The sequence below is a fragment of the Gossypium hirsutum genome, chromosome A07, assembly GCF_007990345.1.
Source record: "Gossypium hirsutum isolate 1008001.06 chromosome A07, Gossypium_hirsutum_v2.1, whole genome shotgun sequence".
Taxonomy (NCBI): domain Eukaryota; kingdom Viridiplantae; phylum Streptophyta; class Magnoliopsida; order Malvales; family Malvaceae; genus Gossypium; species Gossypium hirsutum.
In genome coordinates, this window is record NC_053430.1 from 94,693,644 (window position 1) to 94,709,673 (window position 16,030).

Below are 16,030 nucleotides of genomic sequence, written 5' to 3' on the forward strand. Positions count from 1 at the left end.
AATTTTACTCGAACAGATATAACATAAGTTGTACGTCGATTAAGCAAATACACATAACCCAAATCATAAAAATAGGGCTGCTATAGGTAGACCTATGAAATATTTGGAGGGTACCATGAATTATGATATCTTATTTAGTATATTTCCACTGAATTAGAAGAATACAAAGATATTAACTGGATTTCAAATTCAAATGAGATAAAATCCATTGGTGGTTATATATTCACCTTTAGTGATAGTGTATAAAGACTAGCCAAACAAAATGTTATAGCAAAACCTACCATGGAGTCAAATTTTATTGTTCCGAAATCAACTAGATTAGTTGTTGGAGAACTTCTTAGAAAGTACATCATTACACACAAAGCTAATAGCTTTGTAACAACCCGTTTTTAGGGTTAATTGGAACAGTGGTTTCGAGACCACAATCCAAAGTCAAAATATTTATTTTATTATTTTATTATGGTTTACAGCATGATAGAATTATTGTGTAAAAATGACTAAATCGCGTAAAGCGTAAAAGTTGCATTCTAAGCTAAAGGTGTCAAATAGCTATAAAACTTAAATATATAAGTCCTTATGTGGCACATAGTCATTTATGAGATAGTGGAAGATGATTGCATGGCAAGTGGTGTAATTATTAAAGTTTTTAAGGTTAATTTTGTAATTTAGTTATTATGTTATAATTAAAATAAAACAAACACATTTTTCCTATTCATTCATCATCTTAGCCGAATTTGAGAAAGAAAAATCATCCATTTTTAGGGCTAAAAATTCGTCCAAGCTTCCTTTGTCAATTAAGGTACGGTTTTGTCTCGTTTTTAATAATTTCTACGTTTTTGAGATTGTTGCAGCTTAATCTAGTTAGCCTGTATCTCCGTTTTCGAAACTGTTATAGATTTTTTGAGATGCCATTGATGAATATTTATGATTTCTGATGATTGATGATGAAATATGGAAGTTAGATGATTGTTTTACATATTTTACTAAGTGATTTTGAGTAAAAATGTAAATTATGGACTAATTTGTGAAATTATGAAATTGTGGTTAAAAGTATGAATAAAGTGAAAATATGGGCTTTTATATGATTGAGTAAAATTCGGCTAGCTTGGGTTTGTATTTAATTTCATGAAATTGTGATTTTATTTAATAAGGACTAAATTGCAAAAATGTGGAATAATAGGGGCAAAAGTGTAATTTTGTCAAAATTGTAAATTGTGTTAAATTGAATGAATTAATGATTAAATAAGTAAATTTTGTTATTATATAGATTGAGAAAAATGAGATTCGGATCTAGAACGGGGAAAAATGAAGTATCGGATTAGTCGATTTAATTCGTCGTTACAGCAAACGAGGTAAGTTCGTATGCTAATAAAACGTATTGAAATTGTGTTATAAATGCTTATTTATTATTGAATTGAATTGAATTGAATTATATACGTTTATTTGTTATTGAACTATCATGAATGTCAAATGAGCAACTACGAGCAAGAATCGACAGAGTTACGACATCTGAAAGTCCCGGACGAACCTTAGGAATAGTATAGGATACAAATGTCATGACATTAGGTTATCGAGATATGATTACATGTAAGACCATGTCTGGGACATTGGCATTGTATTGTGATTATGTATAAAACCATGTCTGGGACATTGGCATCGTTAATCGATTTCGTGTAAGACCCTGTCTGGGACAGTGGCATCGATATTTGATAACATGTAAGACCATATCTGGGATATGGCATTGTACAAGCTATATGTGACTGCCGAGTATCCTTAACGATTCCGAACGGTTCAACGGGCATAGTCAAGACAAGAATGAAAGTACAATCAAATTAAGTGATACAGGTTTGTACAGAACCTATATGAGAATCAAACGAAGATAATTTGGTAAGTTCTTAGTGTATCATGTGTATGAAATGAGAAAGATTTATGTAGAAGTATGTTTCATGCCAAAATGTGTTTATTTGGCTATAATGAGGTATGAATTGTTTATTTGGCTATAATGAGGTATGAATTGCATGACATGTGAGATATGAGTTATAGTTGTTTTAACTAAATATACATGAGACATAGTGTGCGAAACATAGTTACTTGATGATATTTTACGTAATTCACTTGATCAATAAAAGGTGATGAATATTGAATTGAATAAAGTTTATATATATAATTGCTTATGCATATGAAAGTATGAATGAATTGATAAGAAGTATTCAAACCATACGTGTTTTGAATGAATAAACTCATGAAAATCTTGATAATCTATGTGCATGAATTCAAGATAGAATGCTGAAATCATATGAATTATATCATGTTTTGAGTAATTGTTTAAAATGTGGTTATTTATTAATATGAGTTTATTACCATACGAGCTTACTAAGCTTTATAGCTTACTTTGTTTTCTTTTCTATGATTATAGAGTTTCGGAGGCTTGCTCGGGTTGAAAGTCGTCGGAGATTTCATCACACTATCCAGCTATGGTTTGGTACTTATGAGCTTTGTGATTTTGGTTATATCGCATGTATAAGTGTAAGACCCAATTTTAGCCCGGGCCCAAACTACAAAAATAAAACAAATTTAAACTAAAAATAATAAAGTCCAAAAACTGTCCATTTACAACAGTAGACCCAAATACCCAATTACAGCCCAAATACAAAACCCAATTATCCAAAATTAACCTAATTCTAAAACCTAATACCCAAGCCCACAACCTTAATTATTTTCAGCAGAAAACAGAAAGGGAAGAAACCCTAGCTGCAGCCTCCAGCGCTGCATCTAGGGGTGTGCATAATTCGGGTAAAACCGAAAAAATTCGGTTAACCGACCGAATTCGGTTAATCGGTTGGTTAACCGAATTTTTTCGGTCGGGGGTCGGTTAATTTTTTTATGATTTTTCGGTTAACGGTTAATTCGGTTCGAAACCGGTCGGTTAACCGAAAATTTTCGGTTAACCGAAAAAATTAATAAATAAAATTATCCAACCCAACCCAAACTCAATTACCCAACCCAATAAAACTAAAACTAAAGTTTACCCAATTACCCAATCCAATAAAACTAAAACTAAAAGACAACCCAATTTACTAAAGTCTAAAACCCAATTTACTTTAATAATTTATAAATTTTTTAAATTTTAAAAATAAAAAATAAAAAAAAATTCGGGTATTTTTCGGTAATTCGGGTAATTCGGGTAATTTTTAACCAAAAATAAAAAATACATAATTTTCGGTTAATTCGGTTAACCGACCTTATTAACCGAAAAAATTTTGGTTCGGTTAAATTTTTTTAAAAAAAAATCGGTTCGGTTAACGGTTAAAATTTTTGGAAGGTCGGTTAATTCGGTTATAGTAATTTCGGGTCGGTTAACCGGTCGGTTAACCAAATGAACACCCCTAGCTGCATCCCACGCCGCCACTCGTGCCTCCACGTCAACACGCCCTCACCTCCACGTCTCCACATACCTGCAAGGGAGAGAAATAGCAACAAAAAAGTAAAAAACGGAAAATTGTTGTATCTATTCAGCTATAAAAAGCCACAAATACATTTGTTTTAGAAGGGGGAAGTTTTTACGAACACATGAATATATACATACAAAAAGCAATCAGAGAAAAATTTTAAAGGTTGTCTTTATTATGTTTCTTTTTTAGTTCGTTTATCTGATTCTTTTTTAAAAGAAAACAACGAAAAATAAAAAGGAAAAGGCCGAATCTTACCTTTTTTTGGCATTTTGCGCCGTCGTAAGCAGCCAAGGTTCATTGATTCCGATGAAAACCAAATTTTTATGGGCTCGAGGAGTCGAAAATCAAAAAAATGGATTTTTTTTATTTTTCGGCGACTGGCAGCCGCCGCGGTGGTCCGACGACCGGAGTTAGGCCGAAGATAGGAAAGGGGGAAAGAGTTTTGAAGAGAATTTTTTTTTAGAAAGAAGAAAAAATGAATATTTTTTTGAAAAATTTTGACTTAAATAGGGGTTCCAAAACAACGTCGTTTTGGACTTCAAATTCTGACGCCAAAACGGTGTCGTTTTGAGCCTTACCCGTCTGACCCGACCCGCTCTAGCCTAGGATCCGCGTGTTTGTAATCGAAAAGGCTAATTGCACTTTTATCCCTTCCACTTTTTTATTGTTTTGTAGTTAAGTTTTTTATTATTTTTAATTTTGGCCCTAAAATTTGTTTTGACTGCATTTTGGTCCTCCTTGAAGCTGTGCGTTTTGGAGGGCGGGGATTATTTCCCTTTTGATCTCTCCTTGTTATTCGCACTTTTCAAATTGATCCATTTCCTTTTATTTATTTTTATTTGCCCAAAAATTTTGCTTTAAGGTTCGATTTAGTCCTTTTTTTATTTTCACTATTTTATTATCAAATTAACTAATTTTATATTATTGTTGTTCTTATTATGTTTCTATTTATATTTATTTTGTTATTCTAATACTATTATTATTTATCTAATTTTTATTTATCTATTTATATTTCTACTATTATTAAATTTCTATTTATTATATTTCTGTTTCTATTTATTATATTTCTACTATTATTTTCATTATTATTTTTCTTATATATGTTTTTTTACTCTTGTTATTAACATTTTTTTATTTACTTATATCGTGTTGTTATTTATTTATTTATATCCTCTTATATGATTTTAAAACTTTTATTATTATTATTATTATTATTATTATTATTATTATTATTATTATTATATTTCTACGTACTATATTTCTATTTATATTTATGTATTAATATCATTATTTTTTTATTTTTTATTATTATCATTATTATTACTATTAGTACTATTATTATTTTCTATTATTATTACTATTATTATTTATAGTATATTTATTCACAAATTGCTCCCTTAATTTTATTTTATATTTTAATTTACTCTTCTATTTTTAATATTTTACAAACTACTTTCTTCAATATCTGTTTGTATATCTATTTATGTATTCACTAGTCCTTATTGTACCAAAAAAATCGGTTTTGTCTTGTTTAGTGCCTATTTTATTTTTATTATCATTCAAATTATTTTGTTGTTTATTTTATTTTATTTCCCTTCGATTGTTCGTGTTGGTATTAAAGTGATAGTATGTGGTTATTGCATTATGTATACTAGGATTTATTAGTATTTCCATATTATAGACATTCATTAACATAACATTTTATTTGTACATTATTGTTCCATGTTCATATTGTCATTTTAGTTTGTTCAAATCATATCGAGAATTAGGTCCCAACGTATTTATTCATAATGTGTCGTTTTATTATACTTCAAACAAAATAAATACACATCGTTTTAAATTTCATATTTGCTATTATTTCATAAAAAGAAAATTTTCAAAATAAGGTAATGTTTCGTATTTGGAAACTCGAGAGATCGTGCCCTAACGTACTGGGTTTCGATTTTTCTCGTTTGACCCAAATGACCGAATATCCTTTTAAAATTAAAATGCATGAGTTTCGAAAATCAAAAGACAAGCTTATTTTCAAGGGTTTAAAATGTTGTGTCCTAACGTACTGAATGTAACATTTTATTACTTCGGGACAAGAAGGTCTTTAGCATCCGCTTTTGATTTATCCAAACATTTTTAAAAAAAAATTAACATTAATAAAAAGGAGGATCATATTTTTTTAAATTCTTTACGGATTTTTAACTTTCGACACTAAGACATTAATTAATCAACTAGGTACTAATTTTGGGCGTATCGAGGGTGCTAACCCTTCCTCGTGCGCAACCGTCTCTCGAACCCATTTTCTGGATTTTGTAGATCAAAAATCACTGTTTTAATAAATTTAAACTTTTGTTAAAATGATTGAATTACCAGGTGATCCGATCACACCTAAATAAAAAGGATTGGTGGCGACTCCCATTTTCATTTTCATTTTCATTTTCATTTCCAAAATAAAAAGTCGGCGACCCCGTTTTTTTTAAAAAATGGTTTTGACAATAGGCTTGAGTCTTTTTGATAAAATTTTTGGTGATGTGTTTGGTCATTTTATATGGCTTACTAATAACTTATGTTTGATGTGTAATTTGCCTTGTTTAATGGCATAATTTGGTATGGTTGGTGATGGTTCAAGATGATAATTTGGTCATTTGGTATATGATGACTATTTAATTATGAAAAGCATGATTTTGGATTTGTTAAAGGAATGGCTAATAGATGATTTATGAGTCAAGCTTTGTGTGTGATTGATGGTAGTAAAAATACATATTGAAATAGATTGTATTGATAAGTATGATATGTATTTTGGTATATGTTGGAATAGGTCAGTAATGAGGAATGAATCATGCTAGTTTAGTATTTGTTTGAATGTAAAAATGATATTAAATTGAGTATATGAATGCTTGATTATGAAATAGCATTGTTTGGCTGCCTATTAATGTATTGATATGGCATGAAATGTTGTGTTTTAGGTATGCATGAGGAGGGTGAGAAATGTGGCTTAAACCAAGCCGATTTTCACTTCACACGGCTAAGCACACGGGCGTGTGGCTCGACCGTGTATGACACACGACCTTGGTACATGGTCGTGTGTTCCCAAGGGTAGCCCTTCGAATTTAAGTCAGTTTACCCTACAGGTTTGGCACGGCCTAGACACACGAGTGTGTCTATTGGCTGTGTGAGACACACAGCCGTGGCACATGGGCGTGTGTGGCCATTTCGAAAGGTACACAGGTTTGACACAAGGGCGTGTGGTCGACCGTATGGTACAAGTTAGTATGTATGCCCTATTTTCACACGGCCTGTGACAAGGGCGTGTCTAGTAGTCGTGTGAGGCACACGGCCTGTTCACACGGGCGTGTGACCCTGAAATTAAAGAAAATTTTCTAAGTTTCCTAAAGTTTGCATATGTTATCGGTTTAGTCCCGAACCACTTCTAAGCATGTTTTAAGGTCTCGTAGGATCTTACATGGGACAATGTGTTTGATATGAATGGATTTTGATTATGATTGCATATATGTATGTGAATGAGGTGTGTTATACGGTAATGTCTCGTAACCCTATTTCAGCGTCGGATACAGGTTAGGGTTGTTATAAGCTTCTAGGTCTATGTATTGTGATTGCCAATCGACAATAGCCATTGTAAATAATAAAACTTTTAATGATAAAAATAGATATTTTCGTCTAACATATGACATGATAAAATAGTTACAAAAGGATGGATTTATAACCCATGGATTATATATCCAAAGGTAAATTTTGGCCAATTCTCTAACTAAAATTGTAACATACTGATACCCAACCCGACTATCAGGTCCGAGCTACAAGGTGTCACGTTCATTACCGGAGCAACTACGATCAAACTACATTCGATTTATACCATTAAATAATTAATTTCAAGCAATACATGCATACGATATGATATACATTTGTTTTTGGGTTGTATATAAGCTTACAAAATTTCTATTGCTAACCCGAGGTTGAATTAAGACCAAATTGTAAAGATATCAAAATACCAGGTCGATGTCACGACTTCAGGGGTTCCTTGTTGCAATACAATATATTGACTTGATTTCGTTGTGATGTTAAGGGACTGACGTCGCGACGTGACCCCTGTTTTACAACAAAGTCTAATTTGGTACCTATTCAATCGATCAACACAATTCAAATATACTCAATACCAAATCTCAAAACCATTGGTGCTATTCCAACATACATTTTCAACATATCTCATCATATATATATATGTATACATTACTTAAACATACATGCTAACTTAGGCACTTATGCCATTCAACATCCATTTACCAAGTTAGCATATATATTTACACATTCACTTATAAGTCTCAAATATGGAAACCTTTCATACAATTAATTAAGGTAACAAATTCACATTTGACCATTTCCACGTTACAATTTCAAGCTTCAAATATAAAGATAACCACCAATTATGCCAATATTAATTGAACCTAGGTACATGTCGTATAAAGAACAAAAATAAACTTTATAAACATTGATGAGTCGAGTATCTCTGGCTGGATGTTGAAGTCACTGCTCGGGACCTCAAGATGTACCTATACCTGCGCACGAGAAACAAACCGTACGCTAAGCGATAAAGCTTAGTGGTATTTCAATGATCCAAGTCAATATAACATAAGTTATAATCAATTGCATACAATCTATTTGATTTTTTTAATACCAACCAATTTATGCACATCTCATGCCAAATCTCATCCAATTCATCAACATATACATATGTCACAAGTATACCAAATGCATTATAAGAATCATCTATACATTACTTCAAATAGCCAAGCTACATGAACATGTTATACTCACATCTCAATGCCATTGAGATTTACATATCTATTCATTTTACAACATTTGATCATATCACATTTCATTTCCAAATTGAATCAATTCACTCGTTATCTTTCCATGCTAGCCCTCAGGCTTGTTTAACCGGCTCACAGGGTCTTTCACATGTTATCGATAATCATGGATCGTATATATGTACCTATAGTAAAATTTCATAACATTTAATCAATTTTGAAAATCATTCTACCGATTCACAATTTATCTCCCCTATTAACATGACTCGTAATCGAACAGATATATGAATCCCAACCAACACACCAATTTGGCACCCAATGTCTTATCGGAACATCTGAAATAAATAGATTGTGCCTAGTGCTCATCAGTTTAACTGAAGTAAAGGTTGTGCCCAGCACTCATCGGAACATCCGAAGGAAAACTCGCCCAACACTCATTAACATATAGTCAAAGTAACCCATACTCAATCTATCCTATGACATACCAACTATATCTGAATCTGCCTAAACAGTTAATAAGGTAACCAATTATCCAATTCATCATATAGTTCAATCCAAATTACATCATTTTCAATTAATCAATTATTTCATAATTTCATCATATAACATAAGATGTTGCAACTCAATTCAATACCAATATCATATATCCATCTGTTGGAAAATCGAGTTTAGAAAACGTAGCGGAAAATAGGTTAAAGGGAAATTTTTTTTTTCCAAAACCAAGAACATGGTTGTGTTATCTAAAGTAACAAACACTTAATCAAAATTGTACATTTATGATTCGTCTAAGATGAACACTTCGAACAAGTAGTTTTCTCTACTATCCTCAAGCTCATGCCTACCGAGTGTGGGCTCGCTTCGAATAAGAAAATTTTTCATAAAATTACTAGTGGGGCAATTTTTTCATTTCTCTAAAATTTTGGGCTCAAATTGTAAATAATGAGAATTTCTTTTAGAAATTTTGTCAAATTTTTCATTTCTCTACAACTTTTTTTGAATTTAAGTTTATGAAAATAATGACTTATGCTTTCTTTATATAGGGAGAGTTTAGAGAGAGTTCAACTAGCATTAGAATTAATCACATTAATATTAAATTAATAGAATATTATCTAGATAACTATTAAATTCAATTTAATATATCATATTAATACCTAGATAAATATTAAATTCATTAAAATAATATTATATTACAAAAATTTCATTTGAAATCAAGTTACCTGGTAAAGTCCCACTAGAAGTCTAATTTTTCCACTACTCTGCCACCGAAGACGAATCACCACCATTGCAACCATCGTGCCCAGGGGTGCCATCGCCAACGCGACTCCCACTGCACCTTGAATCATCACCGTTTTGCCCAAATCACCGTCGACTGCTGCCAGTTCGATTCAGTCCAGCCACTGGCTGGACCATCGACCTGGTTCAACCTGTTTTTGTGTTTCGATCTCGGGTCCAATTTTTAAATTCAATTACTCATTAGGCCAATTTTCTAACTTGAAATTTAACTTCCAAAAATATCATATTTATTTTAATTAAATTGATTAATTTAATTTTACTTGATCAAATTTAATTTTCCCCAAAAATCACTGAGATTTTCCAAATTAATTTTTCAAGAAAATTCTTTAATCAAATTCTCTAGTTGAAAAATTCTCACGACCACCTAATTTAATTCCACATCGAATAAATCGACTCAATTAAATTATTTCTAAAGTTGTAGAATTTTCTTTTGATTCAAAGGCAGTTCGATCGAGTTTTTGTTAAGCTAGTGGAGGGAAGAATTAGACATATACAATTAGGCTCGATTAATTACAATTATATCCAAAAGTATCGTTCGAATAATTCGCACTTTACTTAATCATGGAGTCAAACCACAAGAAGTGCCATGATTGAAAGCTCTTTAATGTATACTCTTTACGAAAGTAATTTATCCAACTTCTTTATCCAATGACATCCCCATGTGTGTGTTACTCTCATACGATATTCTTGATTCCTTTGAGGTAATTTCATTCATTCAATACAATCATGTGTTATCTCATTGTCACAATTGTGTCTTCTTAATGATTAATATGATCACTATCAACTAATGACTGTGATAAATTGCTCGTTCGAGAACAAGCAACTCGTGACCACGTTTCATATTTATCAATCCATACAATGCCAATAAGAAGATATTGTTAACTCTTTAATCAAGCTATGAATTTCATTGTTGCTAGTAAATTCATGTCATACACAAGTCATATACCCAACATACCAGCTATCAGCTTGATCATCTTTAGAGCATAAGCCTCCACTTATATCAAAACACATGAGTTACATACGAATGAGTAATGACTAACTCAAGATTTAGGTAAGTCACACCATGAATGTCACAAGTGAATTAATTCACAAATGGTTCAAAATTAATTCAACTTAGATCCAGTCCAATGTATCATTCTTCTAATGAGTACATCTATGTCTCTACTTGTGGAGTCAACTTCTCTAATAGTCAAGACAAACCATCTCCCCAATTGGAATTGTAAACGACATAATAATCCTTCTAAGTATTTGAATCAAATGCTCACTTTGACTCATTTACGGGATTACGGAATCGTTTAGATTATCTTGTGAATTAAGTTATCTTTCTCGCAATGTAAACATTCTTACAGTGCCACTTATCGTCCATTTGAACTTAGACAATCAATTAACTAATATTTGCTTGTCACAATTTTGCTATGTATGCAAAACATGAAAGACAGAAACACAAAAGATATAATAGTGGAATGTGAAATTAACTTTATTCATTTATTCATCATTCAAATACATAGAAAACAATTACATGTTTACTACATCATGGGCACATTTTCCAACGGCGTCAAGTTACTCTACTTTCTATTTTATTCAATTTAGTCATCTATCTTAATAATCAATCTCAATCATAGCAGCTCAATTCAAATAATCGTTCTTAATTCACCTCAATGTCAAATTATGCAAAACATCACAAATATGCAATAATTAAATTTATCCCAAATCATAGAAATACAAACCGAAAGCTCGCATCAACTCGTTGTCGGCTCTCGCTTTTCCTTTCCATCTCGATGGCCTTGCATCGTCTTTAGCTACGAATAATAATTCAATAATGACACAATATCAAACTCCATATCAAATCACATTTAAATTCGAAGTCTTACATATTTTTCAATTTATTCAAAGCATAACCTTCAATCTAGAGCTTCAGATTAAAATTCGATTTCACTTTTACTCATTAGGGATCTTCTACTTTCTATTCCTATCGAAATTTCATAATAGTTTCACATTTTAATCATTTTTGCACCCTCATATAAGAAACTAACAATTAAGCTTTGGAATTTTGTCCTTTTCATAAACTAAACTTAATTTATATAAATTTTACACCTAATTCTTTAAGAAATCAACAATTGAAACTTTCTAAAACTTTAACAGTTTTACAAATTAATACATGAGTTAGCTAAATCAAGCTCCCATGACCTCAACTCTATAAAAATTACAAGAAAATGACTCGAATTCACCTACCAATTTGTGGCCAAAAGCTTGGAGAATTTCCTTTTAATTTCAACATTGGTGGACGATCTAATAAATGAAGATGATGGTTTTCTCCTCATTGTCCACTATCACAATATATATAGTATGATTAAATTAATTAGTTTTAATTAATTAACTTAATTAAGATTTATTTTAATTTAACCGCTTACTAACCAATTTAATGATTCCTATCAATATCGTCCACTATATAATGTTTATTATTGGTTTACTAACCATTTTAGTCCCTTGAACAATTGTTATTTAAGTCTCCAAGCCTTTTCCTGATTAAAAATCTATAGTGATTAAACTTTTACATTTTAGTCTCTTGGTTTTAATTAACCACAATTTCAGCTAAATTGTCTAACCAAATTTCAATTCATTTATACATTGTAATGTCCCAAAAATTTAATCTTTGATTTGATAAAATTCGTTGTAAATAAGTATCTTCCCCAGCAGTTAAGTGATTTTTGTGTGTGTGTGTGAGGTCTTGAGTTTGATTCTATGGGTGAGCAAATAGTGTTATATTTTTGCTTGGGCTAACTTAGGGGTTGCCTTTATAGTTGAGTTTGGGTTGATTTCAAACCCTTAAAAATCTGATTAGGTGCCAGATTTTAAGGTGGTTGTTTTTCTTTTTAAATTTTCTTTTTAATTTTCCTTTATTTTCTTTTTCCCAAATTTCTTTCCCAGTTTCACGTTCTTTCACCTTTTATTCTTTGCTTTCTTTACGCCGCCATTCTAAATTTTTCCTACTATCAAAATTTCTTCTTTCTTTTGTTGCGCCTTTGTCAATTTTCTTTCTTTCTTTTCTTCCTTGTGGGGTTAATTTATCTTGCAATACTTTCGGTTCCTCATTTTGTGTGCTGTTGAAATTTTGGAAGAGTTATTTCATTTCGTCGGTTGTTGTTCTAAGGAGTAAAGTATATTCATTCACAATCTAAGTGTTTGTTGTTTGGTTTTTAGGTGTTGGGTTGTGATAAGTTTATGTTTTGAGTTTTTGTACTGATTTCAATGCGTGTTTAGGAGAAGAAAGAGAGGCAATCAGCTGTCCTCCAGCTACTTAGACATTGTTTTGTTGCTATTTTATTTTGGGGTAAGTGCTCAAATACTTTTTTGGGGGTCGATTGAATACGTTTGAAGTTGAATTTTTGTTGGGTTTCGCAAACTATTACTAAAATTTGGTTGTGATAATTATCGGTTTAGGTGTTGGTTTATTCAATTTTGAAATCGGCGTCAGAAAATATCCAAGTGTATAACGAGAAACCCAGAAAATGGCGAACGGAAAAAGTCAAAATTGGACACTGTCGATGCCACACGGTCGTGTACGACACACAGTTTGGGCTATTTTGGGTCGTGTGGACCACAAGGGCGTGTGCGAGCTGTGTGGACCCAAAATTCAGAATTCTATCCTAGAGCCGTATACATCATCCCAATCGACTGTGGGCCTTTTGTAGCGTTAGTAGGTGGTTAAATATACCATAAAACATGAAATTTGGTCATCTGTTATTATGAATTCTGATATTTGTAAGTGTATATGAGGTGTCATATGATAATTCAAACTGAGTGTAATACTAAATACGTATATGATTTGCATCTGAAATGTTATGCATGATTTTTGTCTGATTATAACTGATTCTGGGGTGGGATGTATATTACGTGAAGGAAGTGTTTCTGTGAGAGGCAATATCTCGCCCATTATACTGGCAGCACTGCTGCAAATTTTCTAAAAGGTGTCATATCGATACTAAGTGGTGTGTAAGGCTGGATAGGTCTTTAAGACTCTACATAGTGTGTAGGGATGGTTGGAGATAGTGTGTATCGGATGAGGGTAGGATTGTAAATTTGCATATGATTCTGATTTTGTATGGGATATTCATTTGTATCTGCTATGTTATGTAATAAATCTGAAGTTGAATTTGTGACTCTGTTTCATTTAAGTTACACACTTAGTTATAAAAACTCACATTCTATTTGTCTGTCACTTTCATGTAACCCTCAGACTTAGGTAGGTCGGTGCAATGGGAGCTCAATTATATCCACATTTTCGTAAACTCAATTTATTTAAATTTGACTTATTTAAAATTATGGTTTGAGAATTTTGTAAATTATAGACTCTCTGAAAATTTGGGTTAATCGAAAATGTCTATTTTTTTGCAAACAATTGATTTCAAGAAAACAAACCTAGCTTTCCAAAATTTAATGGTTTAAGAATTTTCGCTGCAATGTAATTGATTTTTAGAAAATGTAATTGAACATAGGTTCAACTAAAAAGCTAACTAAGTATAATTTCTACTAAATTAGAGTTTCTTTAGTAACGAAATTTGTGCTATTTTTTTTAACGTTTCTGGAAAGCTAAATTTTCAACCATTTTACGTAACCACTCTAAATTCAACCATAATGTCTAAGTCGGGCTTGGAGTGTTACATACACTAACTCGATAAATATCCCTATTTAATATTTATAAAATCAATTTATGAAAACGAGATTTTGAAACTGCATTTTTTGACACCATTGGAAATCGGGTCATTACAAAATCCCTGGGAAAAAAACTAGTACACGAAACATGGAGGGGAATGGGACTATTGCCAAATGATGATGTCAACATTGATGGAAATCCAACCTATGTGATTGAAGATCCCATGAATTAGGTTCATCTAGGTAATAACGAATTAATTAGTTGATTTGTTAAGCACTAAAATTGTGTCCTTCCTATGGTGTAAACAATGCTAAAACTGCAATTAAGTGAGGATGAGTACAAACTCTTAATCAAATTCATATCCTTTATAGGTGATGTATTAATTTTCCAAATACACTTGAAGGATTAACCTATATTAGTGTTAAGTGGGGTTGCTTCTATGAGATTTATGGTAGTATCTAGAGCACTCATGAAAAACCAAGCACGTGCATGGCCTATTAACACACAATCGTGTTGAACAATAATATATAAGTATAATGTGATTGATAAGAATTTTAATTTACATGAATAATTATTCGTTCATAGAAACATTATGTTTCACTAATTATTTTGTAAATTATGTCTCATTCTTTCTAGTTCTGGTTCATAGCCCAAAAGAGACTAGAGTTGATGCATTATATCTAAATAGAAGGTACTCAGCAAATTTATCCCTAGTTCTTTTAAAATATGTAGAGGATTGTTGGAAAAATTAAGATATTTCAAAATAACCTGGTTTTAGATTCTTTAAGAAAACCTTAAGATTATTATTTATAAGCCATTTTACTTCATTGGGCTACTAAGAACCAAATTGAGAAAGGGGGCTCATGTGCTGGGCCCAAAAGATCAGTGTAATATACATCCTAGGCCTTTTGTTTTTGGACTTTTTTTTACTTGAATTTTTTAGAGTCTAAGAAAAGTAAATTACTTCACTAGTAACACCTATATTTAGCCAAGCTAAAAATAGTTTAACTGATTAAAGCTATATTTAGTCAAGTTTAGATTCATTGAACTTTTTTAAACTATTTTTGGCTAAGTCAATGTAACACCTCTTGCCCGACTTGATCGTCAAGTCCGAGATACAGGATGTCACATTGGTTGCCAGAGCAACTACAGCTAATTCTCATACAATTTAACCATTATAGCATGCTTACAAGTATAAAACACATTACTGATATGTTGTATAATCATTTATGGTTTTTATATGAGCTTACAAAAGCTCTTTTTCTATCCCGAAGTCAGTTAATGACTTAATAAAAAAATTTTCAAAACTCATAGGCTGACGCCAAGACACCATGGTTATCTTGTCGCGACCTCATCAATCAATGAGTGTTGTTGCGACTTTAGAAAACTCGAGGTCACGATGTTACTCACTGTCTATTTAAGTTGCGATGTTGGGAACTTTTCATCGCTACGTACCCCTTATTTTAGCAAAAATCACTTTGAAACACATTCAATGTTTCCTATCAAAAACATTTTAACATATATAAGCTCATTCTATATTCATCAAGACATCATATCATGCCAACCTATGCTAAATAAAGCTTATGAAACTTTTGAAATCAAAGGTTCATACGGCACAAAACTCAGGATAAAAAAACTAGGCATAATTAGGTTATTTACCCACCTTAATACACAAATCCTACCATTAGCATTTACATTATAGATGACCATTTACATAATAAGGGACCCTACATACATGCCACAATGATAGGTACCAAAATGATCATACTTTTCTTGACTTGATGATAGTGCGATGTCCACATTGATCTGGCTTT